General features: G+C 33.9%; 1 protein-coding gene across 1 annotated transcript in view; it reads right to left on the bottom strand.

The window, feature by feature from the left end:
- LOC148281467 (uncharacterized) overlaps positions 1-1,346 on the bottom strand; it is a gene marked incomplete at its 3' end in the record, with an annotated part of 88,120 nt that extends 86,774 nt beyond the window's left edge. The window contains exon 1 of the mRNA XM_088226674.1: positions 1,025-1,346. The remainder of the gene's footprint in view (positions 1-1,024) is intronic.
- Positions 1,347-19,741: the final 18,395 nt, after the last annotated feature.

Raw genomic sequence — 19,741 nt, 5'->3', positions numbered from 1 at the left:
ATTTATAAAAAAAACATCAGTTTTTTTTTTTAATTATAGAAAAAAATTGATGGAAGCCGTGATCGCAATACCAGAGAAAGATCAAAATCAGAATCCCATTTTAAAAAAAGGCGAAGCCACAAAATTCAATTTATGACAAAAAAAACAAAAAAAAATAAAAAAAAATCAAAATTCAAACTGAAGATTACAACTTATTTTATTTTATTTTATTATCATAAACGGCATATCTGTACAAAAAATTATTATACTAATATATTTGGCATAATTTTATATATTTTTTAAGAACATAAATTTCCTTTTAACCAAGATCTATTATAAAAATAACCTAAAAATTATACAACATATTCAGTAGAAAGTTTAAACAATTTAAGAATAAATAAAAAAACAAATGAAATATATGTATATTGGTATTATTAGAGTACACATAAGAATGTAAGCTCACAATTTACGTGTATTTCTACTTTAAGGTGTAAAAAAAAACTTTTAATTTAAAATCAATATTTATAGAATCATATTGTTAAGCTCCGTTGTGGTATTAATTGAATTACAAAAATGGCGATGTTTACAAGTTGTACATTATATTTTTAAAAAAATAATAGTGTATGACGAAAACTGCAATTGTATTTCTTTACGAAAATCTCAAATTAAAAGAAAAAAATAATAACAAAAAACTTTTTTGCCGTACTAACTTTACCTCTTTTTTCAAATAAATTATAGGAAGGTATGTTGTGCCTGCATAACTTAAAATGTTAAAAATATCATTAAATTAATAAAAATAAAAAAACTTTCGTTTAGTTATATGTTTTTATCTTCTACGTATATACAAACCTTACTTATATTCCCAAAAGAACTTAGTTTAATCGAATTCACGTTTGTGTAAAATACATAATATTATAATATCATTTAGAACGAGAATGTAGCCAGACCTAGGTGAACGTTGACATTTAAATTGCATAAATAGTGGGAGATAATAAACATTTAAACTAACACAAGGCTACGAAATTACTTAAATGAATATACTTACAAGTTCTCAAAGTTTCCCTTCCTCTTATTGACACAAAAACCACAAAAAATATCACAAAATACACAACAAGTCCACAATTAAAGTATTTCACTACTCAAAACCAACTATCACACAAATTTAAAAGCCATATTAACGTTGTAACTTGAGAAAAACAACACATAAGTCTATTTTCTTTTACGGCACACTTGGTTAAAAATTTCATGAAGTTAGCGTCGTAATCCTGAATTGTTGGGGTGAATATTTAAAATTCTCGATCGGAAATTCTGTGTGAATAACGCAGCGGGTCGGCGTCGATCTCCTCCGCAATCGAAACACAAACTGTGGAATCGTGGACAGAAAACAGAACCGCTAGACGAAGAGTGAGCGGCCATGTTAGTTAAATCTCCCCCCATTTCTTTGAAATATCCGCGTTCCCGCGCATTATGGAGGCATGATTCACCTCACAAAAGTTACGTTACCTGACCAAACAAACGAATTCGAAGAAATAAATTTCTTCTCCTCGGAGAAATAATTAATATTTATAGGCAAACAAAACGTACAAAAATACGCGATGCTGAGAAAGCCGGTCTTTTGCATTTTCAATCGAAGTTTCTAGACTGTTTGAATTTTTTCAGAAGAAATTAATTTAAATTCATGTCTTTCAGAAATTGATTTTATCCTATTTATTGGTTAAACGTGGAAAACGTTTATTTTTCCGAATCCGGCTGACGTTCAAGAAAAGTTGTAATTAATTTGAACAAACCTATACAATGATGTATAATGAAATCATCATCATTCCACTTTCCGCAACTGGTGGTGCATAGGGCACTCCATTTGTAAACCGAGTGTATCGTGTTTCAATAATCGCTAACGGAGGTAAGGCGATCGGTCCTACGCTTCAGATTCCAGTCCACAAACAAAGAAGTTTTACAGTTTAAACAATCTTTAAAATCAATATTTCACGCCCACCCTGCAGGAACCTAAGGCCTCAAGAATGGTAGGTGAACGCGCCAACCACACAATGAGGCGGACCTATCTCTTCTCGATTTTATTAAACTCTCGTGTGGTTACGACGTAAGATACAAGACTTGATTTATCTCTCTTATCTGTTAAAATTATGAGTTTGCATCTTTAAATATTCAAATGGACATTTTCACATCGGACTTGGAAAGTTAAATTTGTAAAAATATCCTGAATTATAATGCAAAAAATATTTATCCTTACTATGCGAAGAATAATTATACGAATGAAAGTGATTTATTTATTTATTTTACAGAAACAAACAGTTGACAATGATATAATTACATCAAAAAAGATACGGTTTAAGTAAAAATAAAAATCATACATATTAAATTGTGGTACAACAAAAGGGTGTGTTTATGTGTATTTGTATGAGAGTAAGTGTATAGGTGTGTATGTGGGAGTAAGTGCTCAGGTGTGTGTAAGTGTGAGCATCATTAAATAGCAAGTGGGGTCGTATCGCAGCCAGAAAGAATCAGTCTTAATTTATTTTTAAATAAATTAAGGGGCGTGTCAAATATATCAATAGATGACAAAAAAGCATACTTAGAGCAAGAACGATAGAGAAGCTCAGCATTTGGTAAGCTTTTTCAACAATAGAATTTATGTGAGACCAATATCACCATAAAGACACAATAAACTAGAATAGAACTTATAACAAAGACGGCAGATACGCTGTTCTATGGCCGGTGTTTGTATGAAAGAGACAAAAAAAAAAAAGAAATTCGTTCAATCAGTCCGTTACTGGCAGTAGGCGGGAGAGCACGCTAGTTATATGACGTCGTTGTTGAGGAGTGGACGAGGTGTGAAGAATACCTCGACCTAAGAGGAAAATTTAGATTGGACTGTATTGTTAGGAAGGAAGGTTGCGCAACTCCACTAACGATGATGACAAGGCGTGATGAGTGCTGGAACCTGGCTGGTGAAGCTGGCGGTCGTGAGACGCTGGCACAGCTTGTACGTAGCTGGCGGTCTAAAAGGACGCTGGCACAGCTCGCTTGATGATAGATTAGTTCAGCACTTCACTTGTTAATGTTAGATTTTGTACTTATTTTTATTGTTGTTGCCGGTACTCACACGTAGTATTATTGTTACACGGAGTGCGCTAGGAAATAGGAAAGACAGGTAGGTAGTAGGTAGATATGGATTTGGTTCAAACAGTCGTATTTATGATTATTAATTTTTTTTGCTGTATAAGCAAGTATATTATGATTTTTATAAATTAAGGATACGGAATTATTTAACAGTATATCTCAATGTTTTTTTTTCAATGCCTGAACTTCAGAATAGTCTTTTGTAGTGGTAATACAATGTTACATCACCGCGTGTTAAAGAATTTTGGAGCTCAGCCTTTTAAGAGTTAATCAGGATTTTTACTTGAGAGCAGCCATTGAGTCAAAAACTCGTCTAGGATTCTGGTTCTACTTCACACAGAGAACTGCATTCTTCTTTCGCCTGGACACAGAGATAATCAAATAGATACGCTACTAGCGCGAAGGAGATTGACATTTCGATTCGTAGACAATTGATGCAACAAATTTACATCTAAAAAAATGCCTAGTGAGGAACTTTGGCCCTACGGGAAATTGGATACAGTAAATAGTTTTTTTCCGCACTGTAAAAATTAGAGCATTCAACTGAACTGCAAAGTTTCCTGAAAATGTACGAAAAATTCATTAAAAACATTTTAATAAAAACGGACTTCTTTGAATGACGTCACTGGTTCATATGAATCAACCTATGATATGAGCGTTATGGGAGATTTCCGGTTTGCTTGCTATGTATGGACCAATGGGAAGAACTTAATGAGTAGGTGTATAAGCGGAAGAGAACCTCTGACGTCACATGCGGAGTTATTTCAGAAAAACAAAACATTAAAAAATTGTAATTCTGATAATCTTTATACATTAATTCTTCTGTACGTGTGATGTCACTGAACTTCTCCAAAACTATTTAACCGATTTATGTGCGGTTTTCAGTGAAATGTAGATCTTTGCTCTGTGCATGTTCGTAAATATTATTTTTTTTAATCGAATTTTTGAAAAAATAGTAAGAAGCATTAAACTTCTTTTATCGATCTACCAGGGTTACATTCGACGAGAATGCGTGTACAAAAAAAACGAGAGGATGTTGTTTTTTGTGTTTAAAAAAAGTTTGTTTTGAATGTTTACAAACAACATTCGCTTTTTATGGATCCCAATCAGATTCCTTCCTTACATTCCTTATAATTTCTTCCCATTCATTTATTTTTTAAATAAATACATTTTTGAACATCGCATTCATGAATAGACCACCCTGTTGGTGAAAAGAGACGAGTTTGACATTTGCAGAAATATTTTTTTATTTGAAAATGAATTATTTTATGTTTTGGAATTCAACCATAAACAAGTACCTAGGTACCTACTTAAATTCAGTATTTGAAGATCAATAATTTTTAGTTTTGGAATTCAATCATAAACAAGTACCCAGGTACTTATTAATAAAAAGTCATTTTCCAATGTAATAGCAGGCAAGCCAACGTTTGGGCTGGACAACGTCTGTCGAGTCCGCTAGTATATATATTTAAAAATGGAGAAAAAAAAATTGGCTTAGTTTAAAAGCCTATTTAAAAATAAAAAAAAACCACTGAAATTCCAAGTTCCCTTCCGTGCCTTCTTTCTGTAAAAAGTTTTGTGATTTAAGAATTACTCCGACTATCGTGTCTCAAGTTCTCTACAGTGAGTTTTACTGATTGGTGGATTGGCCTCCCGGTAACCGGAAACGTATCACAACACTCTGCCATTGGTTGATTCGGGAAACTAGTGACGTCGTCTAAATATATTTTTTAAATTCACACTTTTCCGAGAATTTCGCCGTACAATCAAATAATCTATTTTTATCGCGCGTAAAAATACATTTTTATATCAAATTTCCCGCTGCATCGGCATCTGTAAAAACAAAACAGATGTATCGTTTCATTCGTAAATACAATCCAATTTATGGAATAAATATGTTAATTAGTTAATTATATTTTAAGTACGTTTTCTGACATTTTGTCTGCTGCCAGTTGTGACAATTTTTTTATCATTCATTCATTCATTTCATTATTCCATGTCCGCTCCCTAGTTGGAGCATATGATGGCCACAAAGATTCTCCAAAAATCTCTGTCGGCTGCCAGCTCTTGTGCATCCTCCTAAGTCAGGTTCGCGTCCCGTAGCTCTGATACGAACTGCCGACGAATAGTCAGCGGTGGGCGTCCAGGACGTCGAGAACCTGATGCCTTGTAAACTAGGCAAGCGTGGTTAAGGCTCTAAGAAGACATCCGCAGCACATGGCGAAGCAAGCCGTATCGCCTCCGCTTGATGACAGTTGTCACCGGAGTTTGCTGCGTCCGTTCTCAACACTCAGAGTTTTGCTGCTTTGGGCCCTAGTGAGGTGCCACGATTCGCATCCGTAGAGGAGAATAGGTGTTATGCAGGCGTTATATAGGCGGCATTTGATTTTCACTGAGTAAATATTCGATCTCCAAACAGCTTTCATACTGTTAAATGTGGCGCCTGCTACTCCTACCCGCACTCCCAGTTATTTTTTAAAGCTGCCATCCTTTGTAACATAAACTCCCAGGCATTTAAAATTTTCGACCCTCTTGATTATTTGGTTTGACAGAGTCAGGGGATTTTGGGCATCAAGGCATGAAGTGTTACACAATACATGGCTTTTAGCAATATTGACCTTTAAACCCATGCATGCGGAGCACCTATTTAGGCTATCTACAGTGGTCTGAAGACCCCTGACTGAATCGTCAATTATAACCGCATCATCGGCATACTCTAGGTCGCAGAGTTTTCGGGAAGAGGAGATGGATATTCCTCGAACTAGTGGAATTGACTTCCTTAGGATGAAGTCCATGAGGATTATAAAAAGGAGCGGTGCAAAGACGCAACCTTGACGAACTCCGGTGGTGACCTCAAACCAATCTGACAACATCGTTCATTCTGATTCGGCATTCGCTACTTGAGTAAAGGGCTTTTGAATGTTTGACTAGTTTTATAGGCACCCTATAAAACTACTAGTATTTTCCAGAGTGCAGGTTTTTTTTATCACAACAGGCTTATTTTACACACATACATAATTACAATATGTTGAGTTGGTCCAAATGTTTGTAGACCAAAGACCAGATTTCACCCCTTAGGGAGTCATTAAGATTAATAAATCACAACAGAGATAGAGAACATTTTAGAGAAGGAAATATGGAAGTCTAGGCATTCATAGGGCCTATGACCTGTCGTTGGCCGGTTTAAGTGGCCACTTTACACACTGTGTAACGTTCATCATTTTCCCTATATTTGAACATCCATATTTCTTGTTGATTTTAGTAAAATTGAAACCTTTATTGTTGGGAAGAGATTCATTTGATCGAATTGTTTCACCTTAGCGGCTGCCACAGACAAAGTAAACAATAAATACAGCTTAAAATTTTAACATACTTTAGGGGCATGTTTACAAATATATATTTTTTTAATGACAATTGGACTCTCCAAACCAGCGAAATTAAAAAAATCACGTTATTTTCTGATTAATATTATTTATTTTTATTTTTATTATCATCTCGTATAAAAATTTTTAACGACATTTTCAGTATTTTCAAATAATTGTAGACAACTATTGTTTATAACATTTCTTAGAATTAAAATTGTTTCACTAGCTAAGACGATTGCCTCGCGCATGGGAGCTATAAGTTTTATTCTCCGGAACATTGAAATAAAAATGAGATTTTGCTAATAACCATTTCCTTATCTACCTCTAATAATGCATGATGCACTGCATTGGTACCTTGATTTCAGCGTATGATTCGTTTTATACATGATAAGCTGATCAGTCTTACGTGTCAGATGCCCAGGGTCAATGAAATTTCGCAGAGAAAAATCCTTAATCCCAGAGCAGACATATTTCCACTCGTTCCTTGTTTAGGAATTTTATCCGCTGAGTGGGCAGACAAAGTCCATTCAAATCATTAATACCCTCTGCTTTTTGTGTGCCAACTAACACAAATAAAATTTGTATGTTTACTTGGTTCACCGACCGGCACTAACACATTAACATGGGTTATTAACTCTCAAAAGACTGCTAAAAAATCCCTTTGCAAAAGATGCATTACATCGTCATGCATTTAGCAAATATGAGATATTTTGAATTCAGAACTTCAACCCTACGGGAAATTGGATTCAAAAAATATTTTCTTACGCGCGGTTTCTTGAAAATGTACAAAAAAATAATTTATTCTAATAAAAATTAACTTCTTTGAACAACTTCACTTGTTCGTATGAATCAACCAACGATAAGAGAGTTGTGAAAGATTTCCGGTTTACTTACCGTCAACGGACCGATCGGCAGAACTGACCGAGAAGAAGCGGAAGAGAACTTGAGACGTCACACGCAGATTAATTACAGAAATACAAAACTTTAAAAAATCAAAGCGCTGATAAAACGGTACATAAAAAATGGCTTAGTAGTCTATTAACAAATAAAAATAAATTTAAGGACTACTGAGCTTCTTCATTGCAAATGAGGAACTTCAGCCCTACGGGAAATTGGATACGAATAAATATTTCTTGCGCACGGTTGGAGCATTGTAGGCTCATGTAGGGCAAAGTTTCTTGAAAATGTACGAAAGACTTTACTAATTCGTATGAATCAACCGATTAAAAGAGAGTTGTGGAAGATTTCCGGTTTACTCACATGGGCAGAACTGACGGATAATAATCGAAATAAAACCTCTGACGTCACATGCGGAGTAATTTTAGAATTACAAAACTTTAAAAAATCACAACTTTGATAGTACGAATGGTATTTTTTTTAATGCCTCAGTTTAATAGTAGATTAATTTATTTTTTAAGCGATAAATTCCTTATTGAAGTAAGATTTTTTTAAAGCAGAAATTTCTCCGCGTGGCTGTAGTATCTACGAGTAGGCAGTAGGCGGGTACGTATTCGGATCTCGCTGGCGCTGGGTACCGGGTACCCGTCAGCGCAGTGGAAGATCCGGCTGCATGCCGGTTTAACACAGTTTTCTGAGCCATACTGACCGACTTTCGCGCTGGGTGAGTGGTTAGGTGGGTATACCGGTACCTACCTGCGCGCTTGACTATACGGCCGCGCTCCGCACAACGCTCGACACTCGACACTCGACACTCGACGGTCAAGTGACGTCATATTATGGGAAGAAAAGAAAGCGGCGGGCTGCGGCTGCCACAGAGCGCAGCGCCGCCATTGATAAAATGCACCATTTTCCAATGCATACATTGTTATTATTTTTTCATTTTTTTTATTGCAAAGAATTTTTTGCGTTCTTATGATTTACCCAAATATTTCATTTCGAGGGCCATTTTTAACATGTTGTAAATAACACTTACTCCCACACTAATACACATAAACACACATCTACACTTACTCTCATACAAATACACATAAACACACCCTTTTGCTGTAACACAATTTAATAATATGTATGATCCCCAGGGAGTTGAATCCAGTCCAGTCTACAAAAATTTGGACAAACTCAAAATATTGTTGACAAATCCACCTGGTCCATGAAGAAGTATTTAAATTGAAAAAATAACATTTTCAGGCGTTGTCTAGTATGTAGGTGTAATAATTTAATTAGATGAATCTCACCCGCATAAATAAAGGTTTCAGCCCTTTAACTTCACAAACATCAACAGATGAAAGAATTGAAGGAATATAGATGTTCAAATATGGGCAGAATGGTGAATGTTACACAGTGAGTAAAGTGGCCACTTGAACCAGCTATTGACCGGTCGTTAGCCCTGTAGATGCCGAGACTTCTATTATTACCTTCTCCTAAATGTTCCTTATATTTACTTTTATTATTTTTTATGTTTTATTTATTAAGGAAAAACAACAGTTGTTATATAAGAATACAAAATATAAAAAAATAGTTCATACATCCAGTTAAAGTTTTTCACAAATATAATGAGAGAACATTAACATGTAGTAAAGAGAAAAATAATATATTATATAAGACATGAGAAAAAAAAGAGCTCTTAAGAAGGTTAAGGGATGAGGAAATAGAGTGAAGGAGTGGAGGAGAGGGATTTTCATAATATAGTTGACCAATTCAAAATTTTGATATTATAATAAAACATAAACTTATTACATACTGACAATTTTTTTTTTTTTACAGTGTTTCAAAAAGTTTATTTTTGAAGTAATATGTTAATATGTATGATTCTTATTCAGAAACTTCGCTGGTCTGTCTTTGAACCGTTTTTTTTTATAATGTTATTATATCATTGTCGACTGTTTGTTTCTTTAAAATAAATAAATAATAACTCATTTTTAGAAAACGGGAATCAAGTTGGAGTAGAGTGGGATAGGATCCACGGACCTTTGAGCTGTGAGTCCAAGACACTAGCCACGGGACCACAACCCGATTATTATTATACATTTATTTTTAACAGGTATATCGTGAGACGAGGACGACCAAGGAAGACGCGGCATGATCAGATTAACCAAAATCTTAAGCCTGGTCATGTCAAAAGCTGGCAGAACCGAGGGGCATGTATTTTTTTGTAATTATTATTTATTTTTCTTTATTATTTATTTTTTATTTAAAACAATTGACAGGTTGTTAGATGAACCCTTATGAAAGAAACATATTTTCATAAAAAAGACACATATTTAAATAAAACAGTTTATTTTTAATACTATAGACATTATATTATTGCAAGACATAAACGATTTCGTCTTTTTTTAAAAAGCCCTATCAAAAAATGACATAAACTGACATGAGATTAAAACCATATTAAAATACGTATATATTTTCAAAATATTTCATTTCGGTTAATTTTGGTTCATCTTTACCCGGCAACTCCCTAAAATGTGAGATTTAGCCTTGTCTACGAACATTTTGTCATGATTGTAGAACGACAGACGTACCGAAAATGCGACATTGACTTTTTTAAATATGCGATCTTGAAAATACTTTTTTTCTAGATTTAAAAAAAAAAAAAAAAATTGGTGAACCTTTATTCTAATACCATACATAAAGAAAAAAAATGAAAAACAATTCAGATTGCACTTGCCAAAAAAGAGTCACGCTTTTTAGGCAAGTGAACAAAATAATATAAAATTATTAGTGAAATATACACAGGCATATTTAAACATTCATTGTTTCTACTTATATAATAAAAATGACAACTTTCAAAAAGAACTAGGAATGCGGTTGGGAGTAGCAGGCGCCACATTCCACGGTTTGAAGGTTGTCTGGATATCGGATATTTACTCGATGAAAACCAAATGCCGCATTTATAACGCCTGCATAACACCTATTCTCCTCTACGAATGCGAATCGTGGCACCTTACTAGGGTCCAAATCAGCAAAATTCTGAGTTTTGAAAATAGGTGTCTTTGAAGAATCTCGGGTGTGCTGTGGTCTGACTTTATAAGTAATGAAGTAATAAGAGAACGGACGCATCAAACTCCGGTGACAAATGTCGTCAAGCGGAGGCGATACGGTTGGCTAAGCCATTTACTGCAGATGCCTCTAGAGAGCCTTAAACACGCTTGCCTACTTTACAAGGATCAGGTTCTGGACATCCTCGACGTCTATAGCTGACTGTTCGTCCGCAGTTTGTGTCAGAACTTCGGGACGAGAACCTGACATGGGAGAACGCAAAGAAGTTGGCAGCCGATAGAGAGGCATGGAGGCTCTTTATGGGTACCATATGCCCCAACTACGGAGCGGGCATGAAATGATGACGGCTAATATAATACATAAATTACATATTAAATTACAATTATACATATTATGTTAACATAAAATTTTAGTACTTTTTCTTCTCATAGTTTTTCTAGTTAATTATTTGAAAGGTTCCTTCTCATATGTGTATATTTATACGCCCTAAGGGCTTTTACATTTATTGATAATACATTGAAGTGCCGCAGAATAACATAAGTATACAGGATGTTCTTTAAACCCTGTCACATCCGAAACCACGATGATCAGTATGGGCAAGAAGATATATTGGCACATTAAAATATTTTTTTAGAACGAATAATTTTAAAAAATAAAATATTTGAAAAAACAAATGGTTGCTAACTTCTGCTGGAGAGAAACGAGAATTAAAAGTAAGGATAACATTAAAAAAACAAAAAGAAAGATTAATAAGGCAAAATAAGGAAATGTACACACATCTAAAGGGGTATACAGAAAGATATTTAATATATTTACATACATAAATACACACACATACATACACATGCATGTGCATATGCACAAATACACACACATGTACATACATGTGTATACACATACACACACATGTACATACATGTGTATACATACATCGGTAGTCAGATGGCAGAAGGGACTATCTGTATTTTTGTCTAAGTTTTAGTTTTCAAAAGTTTGAATTAATATTTCAGTAAATACACGCAGCAAAAAAATAAAAAAATCAGCGTCATTTAGAATGGTAATTTATTATTGAAAAGCAACACTAAAATATTTTAGTTTGTGGATTAAAGTCTTGAAATTGAGACGTATTTTAGCTCTCCTGAACATTTTTGAAAATTACAGATGGTCCCTTCTGCCATCTGACTACCGAAATATATGTATTGTTATACACAAAAAATAAGAAATATTTTGTAAAATTTATTAAATAGAAAACAATATTAAGAAATGTTATATTTATTAATTCATAGCCTTTAGAATACTTAATTTATAATTACATAAAGACAGACGAAATATAATATATCAACTTCACCATGCTCGTTACGTATAATGTGACATATGAAGTAATATGTTATGTTTGTGAAAACAAAATATTCTACCAAATCCCAAATGGAACATTCCCACACTACCAGAAGTCAAACTAAAGGATGGGCCATGCGGTCTACCACAAACTCTGAATTCGGGCAAAGAAATTTCAGGTTTCTGGACCCCAAAATATTCAACATATTACCTAAACATTACAAACCCATGACCCAAATTCAATTAAATAAAATTGAATTTTTTTTTTTTACTGAATTTGGGTAGAGAAAAATCGGAAAACTTACTCAAAAACATTATAAAATTATAAATGGTGTCTTTATTATAGTATAACTCTATAACAAATTCACTAGTAGGTAGTCATGTTATTCAACAACATTTGAGTATGTCCAAATGCTTGCAGACTGGCTGGATTTCCTTCCTAAGGAGTTGTTCATATTTAAATTTATTTCAACAGAGAGGAAAAACATTTTTGAGAAGGGAATATGGAAGTCTAGGCATTTACGGGGCTTATGACCTGTCATTGGCTCGTTTAAGTGGCCACTTTACACACTGTGTAACATTCACCATTCTGCCCATGTTACACAGTGTGTAAAGTGGCCACTTAAAACATCCAATGACATGTCATAAGCCCTGTAAATGCCTAGACTTCCATATTCCCTTCTCAAAAATGTTTACCATATATGTTAAAATAAATTTAAATAAGTCATGTTATTGTTTATTTTTGCATAAAAATGTCTGCTTTAAAACAGATTGTACCTAGAAAGGCAGACTAGACATAATCCAGAGAAATCTATTACCTGAGTATGTATATAGTAGATAAATAAATTGTAATTGTTTGTTTATATACCATGATTATTATTATATAACTCATCCAAGTATCGAAAAATACACTTTTGAACTTATTAAGTTATGACATAAAGTGTAAAAAAAATTAAATCACTCTTATGTAAAGTAAAATCACATACGTCGTTCCACGATTTTAATGATTTTGACTTATTATATAAGAACTAAAAAAAATATTTTATTTTTCTATTAATTTACGTTCGTTTTTTGTCTTTGTTACCAATTCTCATTATTACGACGAGGTCACTGAAAATAACGTGGTAGACATACAACGTGAAATTTTCTTTAAACACCTTTCTAAGATACCGTATCCATAAAATGTTTATGGATATTGTACGTTTGAATCGTATTTTAAGTTAAAATCTCCTAGTAAGCGTGAAAAAAATCATGAGCTTAATGTGTTTTGTTGATAACTGCATCATTAATAATAAGAATAGTGCCTCTTTGTATGACCGTCGCAGTGTCTTTTAAAACATTAATGATGGTAGTAATTTCACTTTCTCATTTTACACTGCATCGTAACACTAAGGTGTTACGCAAACTGAAGACGATTATTCTTACAATTTTATTGTTGGGTCTAAGTCTAAAGTAACAAAGATAATATAAAATGATATAAAAGGTGAATATTTAAGCTACGTTTATTTGTTCCTTAGCGTAGGCGTAGACTCAAAAATAGTAAAATTATCTAGCTCGGTCATCATAAAAGTAACTATGGTTTCCAGCAGTGGCGAGCAGAGATTTTTATGGGTAATCTACAAAACACCCAGATCGCTCACGATGCTGACTTAACCCGTTCCGTCCATGTTCCCTGAATGCTGTCATACTTGAGTTCATGAATTTAAAAGGGGTAGTTGGGTAGGTGCTTGATATATTTACAAACGACAGCATACTATCTCCCTCGGCGAGTACGATTGCAAATATTTCCACCGAGCGCACTCCAGTTTCTCTCTGAAGTGAGTACTGTAGGATGCTCCGTATAAACCAGCCAGGAAAATGACTGCACCGTGAATTATTTACATTCACAAATTAAAATTATTTTTCCCTGCTATTTCACATGTGAAATTTTCACCGAAAATGCTTTTGGAGGTTATTATCATTATTTGCGGATTCAATATATTACAACAGAGATGAAGTTTAGTTGCAACAATTCGCGAACCGTATACTCCAGGCGCGTTCCGCCCATACATACTGTGGATACGGCGCATCCCTTCATCATCATCATCATCATCATCAGCCGTCTCTTGTCCAACGTTGAACATAGGCCTCCCCCTTTAGTCTCCATATTTTATTTTATAAAAAAAAAATCTAGAATTATTCCTAAAATAATCTCGTTTCTACCTACGAATGCGTATTTTCTATATTAACGTACAAAATATTTGTTAGATACGCTGGACTCTGGATACTACTCTTCATTTTGAGTCCAGTCCTATTACAAATGATCAGATTTCCACGCACGCGCATTAAGGTTCATAATGTCGTCATATTGTCCTACAAGACTCAGAGATAAAAGCATCCAACTTGTGTGACGCAAAGAAAAAACTACTCTAATAATATATAGTATGAATTTTACAATAACTGAAATTTGGACAAAATTCAAGAACATGTATAGTTTTAGGTACTTATAGAAAACTTATACAACATCATTTTTATTCTAAGTGTTTTTATGCTATACTGATTTTAATTATATATTTACCTATGTGTATCTGCTATCATGCCTACTAAAAGTAAGTACATAATTATTTTTGTCAGCATCTCTACTGATAATTTTTTTTTTACTATAAGAGAAAAATTATAGACTTTTTAAATTTATTCAAAATTGTAAATTCAATATGGGATTGCTCTGAACAGTTATCTCTCATCTACTTTAGGATGCCTGGAAGAATGACTAGACAGGTGCCACCGTTTTGTAGCAACAATTCACGGACAGCGTATACTTGTAATGCCGTATTAAACAGCCTTCATGAACTCGGCGATAATTACTCCCACGTACCGGATATATTTAGTATAGGGTATTGTTCCTATGGAACAAACTTTTTGAACTTTTTCAAAGATGGTGAATGGTAATTATATTAGAGTATGTATACTCTAAGGTAATTATGTTCATTTATTTTTACATTTCATTATAGATACCATTTTTTGTTCACTTAAGCTAGGGTTTCCTAGGACAGCGGTGCCCGTATCTTAACGGCCGTAGTGAACGGTGATGCGGTGGACAGCCGTCGTAGTGGTGACTAGAGAGTGGTTTTATTTTTTAACGGTGTTATCAACACCATTTTTATAGGAAACCACTCTCTAGTCACCGTTACGACGGCTGTCAACCGCATTAATGTTCACTACGGCCGTTAAAATACGGGCACCGCTGTCCTAGGAAACCCGAGCTTTAGCCCAGCTGTATAAAACAACACTTTACGATTTTCTTGTTATATTACTTTAAAATATTTTATTGTTTAATTTGATTCTTATATTTATTCTTAAATTGTTTAAACTTTCTACTGAATTTGTTGTAAAATTTTTAGGTTTAATTTTTATTATAAATCTTGGGTAAAAGGTAATTTATATAATTTTTTAATATCCTTAAAGCCAAATGTGTTAATATTATAAATTTACCCCCCGGATAACCCAGTCATAATTCATAACATAACATAATTTATATTCAATATCACAGTATCTAAAAATTCATAAGCAAAAAAATTACAGATATATGACACGAACTGGTTTTATGCTTGGAAAAAATTGGCATACCCAGTTTTTACTCATAAAATATTTTTAATTTTTAATCGTTTGGATAAAGTCGATAAATAAGGCATCGTGGTGTAATAATCAGTGCGCTTGCCTACCATGCAAGAGGTCTTGAGTTGGATTCCCGAAATGGTTGATAGGAAATTTTTATTTCAAGGGGTGTTTTTATACTAGAATATTTCATCCTTGGACTGGCACCTTGACTGCTGATCATCTTACCTTCATGTTACAAAAATGATCAAGATACGCTGCGATTGGTGCACCAATGCAGTGCCCTGTACACTATTAGGTGCGGAAAGAGAATGATGATACTAAATAGTCAAAAGTATCATTCAAAACATGACGTTTAGAAATAGCTGCCTTTTTGCTTACGAGGGTAGTATAATATGTAAAAAATCATCGCTCTAGTTCCATAATCCAAGGAGAAAATACGTTTGTGGATGAAAAGTATGACCTCGCATTCGCTCAATAAAATATTGTGGGGGTATAAAATATCAAATGAATAAAATTTCATACGATTTTTCGCTGCTATTTATGAATTATATCATCTCTTTCATAAAGGTTACTTTCCCGGGTCAAGAGTGGGAGGCGCTTGGGCCCATTGGGAGTATAAATTCCGACTCACCGCACAGAGGGCAGTATCCTTTTGTAGACGGTCAATAACGAAACGATCCGACCGTGTTTGATTTTCAACTGCAAATATTAGAACAGTTTCCTTTGTAGATTTAATTCAAATAGAGAATCTAATCGGGTGAAATGAATTTATGCTTGACGATCAAAACGATCTCAATAATGTTAGTTATTACACACATTTAACATGCGATTATTCAGTTTATACACTCATACATTCGCAAACCTAAAATAGACTCTCTCGTTTGCCCTTAGAGACGAGAACGTTCAGCATTTTTTAAATATTATTTGTTAATAGACTATCAAACAAAGCCTTTTTTAAAAATTTGTACCGTGTTAAATTACGTTTTTTTTTAGTTTTGTAATTTTAAAAATCCCCACCAAAACTTCGGAATCGCACCGCCCGCGACGTCGCGAGCTCAACTCACAAAAGTCAACAGATGGAAGAGTTGAGAAAATGTGAATGTTTAAACATAGGCAGAATGGTGAATGTAACATAATCTGTAAAGTGGCCACTTGAACCTGCCAAAAACAGGTCATAAGCCCATTAAATGCCTAGACTTCCGTAATTCCTTCTTAAAAAGGTTTTCCCACTCTGTTACAATAAATTTAGATCTCTGAAAGATTGTTTATTATTAAATTGGCTTACATGATATGCCTTTCAAATCTTTATAAAGTTATTTCATAAGTAAATATAAAAATTATGTAATAATCAAGTATAATTATTAGCATATTACAAAAGAGATGAAGAACATTTTAGAGAAGGTAATATAGAAGTCTAGGCATCTACGGGGCTTATGACCTGTTATTGGATGGTTTAAGTGGCCATTTTACACACTGTGTAACATTCACCATTCCACTCATATTTGAACATCTATATTTCTTCAATCGTTTCATCTGTTGATGTTTGTGAAGTTAAAATCTTTATACCTGCGGGTCAGATTCATCTAATTGAATTATTTCACCTTCATACTAGGCAATGCCTGAAAATTTTTAAATTTCTATACTTCTTCATGGACCAAGTGGATTTATCAACAACCAGGGAGTTGAATCCAGTTCTTGTCTACAAAAATTTTGACAAACTCCAAATATTTTTTAAGTATAATTAGATGTTAATTTAGTTAATACGTACATATGATATTTACCGTTTTGATTTTATTTTATCACCCATGTATTTTACTACTCTTTTAAGGTGGAGAGGGTTCAGAAGAAATTTCTTCAATTTCTCTACATGATGGAGTGCGAATATTATCCATGGCTTTACTTTGGAGTTTCTCCAGGGCATGCTTGGTTACAACAGTTTTAAAACCAGGTGGAATGTTTATTTAACTACGCATTTCTTTCGATTGTTGCACGGTATTGTTAACAACCTTGAAACTATGCGGAGCATTAACTTTTATGTTTCGGATAATTTCCTTAGACAGCGTCAACATTGACTATTCCACATTCCAATATAAAGGACCTACAACCAACATGCCAAGGGTTTGCCTGTTGGAAGGGCCATATCTTTTTTGAACAATATTATTTTGGTCATTGATATTTTTCACGTCTCTGAGGGAGTTTCTCGTTACAAGATTCTCTTACTTTTTAACATATTATTTTGAGGATATTATGTATGCCTACGTGTTATTTCTATATATACCTTATTTAATTGACTTTTTTACTATTATTTCTGTATCTATTTATTATGATGTTTTATTGTTTAATGAACATATATGTAAATAAATTAAATGAAATTAAATTTAAATATTTATCCGCTAAATGGGAAAATTGAAACACAGTGCGATGAAAAGTCCTGCAATTCTCGTAAATGGAATTTTTAATACATCTTCAATACGCTACCCTCGGTGGTTCTGCGCGAAATACATTTAAATAATTTTCCCTCGAGGATATTATTTTCTGTAATTATTCAAGTCAATAACGCATGTTCAAATATAAATAAACCATTAAAATTAAAATAGTCCACTTCTGTCTATTTTAGAAGCACAATTAATCGAATTTCGATGATTTGACTCCATACGAAGTTTTTACATATATATTAGATTAAGTATTAAAAAGAAACTGTTAAAATTATAAAATAAGGTATTTTTTTCCCTTCCCCTATATCCCGGTTCTTCCAGAGTCTGACCCCTTGAACGTAAGCGCCAGGATCTTCTGTTCCGGGTTGTCACAATGAGAACATTCTGTCCTGCCAACTCTTTCTCAATAGTAGACCACCATGTTGCTGGGGGTCTGCCTTTACCTCTAGTTTTAGCTGGGATGTTGAGCGTTCTTCTTACTGAATAGTCCTCATCTCTACGCAAGACGTGACCATACCATCTCATCCTGCTTTATTTCTGTTTTTCCCTCGGATCTCATTGCGGATCCTGTCTATGCGTGTTACACCATCTGCCGAGCACATTTTCATTTCAGTTGTATGTAGCTGTTGTTCGTGCGTTCGGATAATGTCCAGCATTCTGCACTGAACAACATTGCAGATTATTGCGATGCATTCAAGAAAAATATATTTTCAATAACACTTGTAAATTAATGATTATCTTATTATAAAAGCTAAATCAAATGAAATTTTATTTTATTTGTTTTTCTGTCTGCAGCAGGAATACATCGTTCTGGATCCAGGTCTGACGAGTCAAGCTTTATAGGCGACAAGGAGTTCGAGTGATTCAAATTATGGATGTAACTCTGAAGTTATTGGTGATACTGATGCAGACATAGACTGAGGAAATTTGCAGTGAATATAAATTCCAGAAAGATACTGACCGTATTGTTATTATGGCTCAAACACCTTCAAGTAGTGATGATCGTAAAGTTAGTAAGGTAAATGCAACTGTCAGTACTCCAGATATCACGCATTCAGCGTCATCAACCAACACTGTTAGCCATACTCCTAACCTACCTCTTACTAGTACCCCTGCCTAAAACAGCAATGCTGGTCCAAATACTCCTGACCTACAATCTGTTTCTAATACCCCTGCCTCAGCCAGTAATGCCGAAACTTCCGTTGATATTCTCCAGTCCAGTTGAAAAAGGTAAAGAAAAAAGACATTTATCCAGCTGGAATAGGAACACGTTAAAGGCAGCCAGAAATAGTGGGAAAGAGTACAAACGTCATTCAGAGAAACCTGAAAACCGAGTGAAGGAAGCAAGAAAAATTAATCGTCCTTGTAAAGATAAATGCAGTTTAAAGTCCTCTGAAAAATTAACTGAAGATGAAAAAAATAATGTTTTGGATGCGTATTAGAACCTGGTGGACATTGCCAAACAGAAGGAGTTTATTCACAACTGTACAACAGAAATTAAATCTAAATATAGTTACGCACGAGAAGGTGGATTTGTCCACCTTCGCGTTCGCGCGCAGCCTTTGAGCCACAAAGGAATCATAATGCAGCGTCCTTTTTTAATCTTGGTGGCAGACACATTCGTGTTCATAAGTTATTTTTCAAAAATAGGTACCTTAGATATATCAATGAACACCTTATGCTATTATATAAAACTATATTGCGTCTATCTGTGTTTTATCTTAAACAAAATTTATGTGCCTTTCCAAAACCTATACTTTTGATTTGAACTGTAAGATGTAATACAATTAATAATCTAAAAAAGGTTTAGCAGCCTGTTTGGAGTGAAATCATTATTGCAAGGATGCTTCAATGTCAAACTTTCAAATTGTATTATTTCAGAGAAAATAACGACATATTTTTACAATGAAATTTTGAACAAGAACGTTAATTCAA

This window comes from Micrasema longulum, unplaced genomic scaffold (assembly GCF_059751315.1).
Source record: "Micrasema longulum isolate JH-2025_06_02 unplaced genomic scaffold, ASM5975131v1 h1tg000455l, whole genome shotgun sequence".
Classification (NCBI taxonomy): Eukaryota; Metazoa; Arthropoda; class Insecta; order Trichoptera; family Brachycentridae; genus Micrasema; species Micrasema longulum.
The sequence above is the reverse complement of the archived record's forward strand: the minus strand, read 5'-3'. Positions and strand labels throughout refer to the sequence as shown.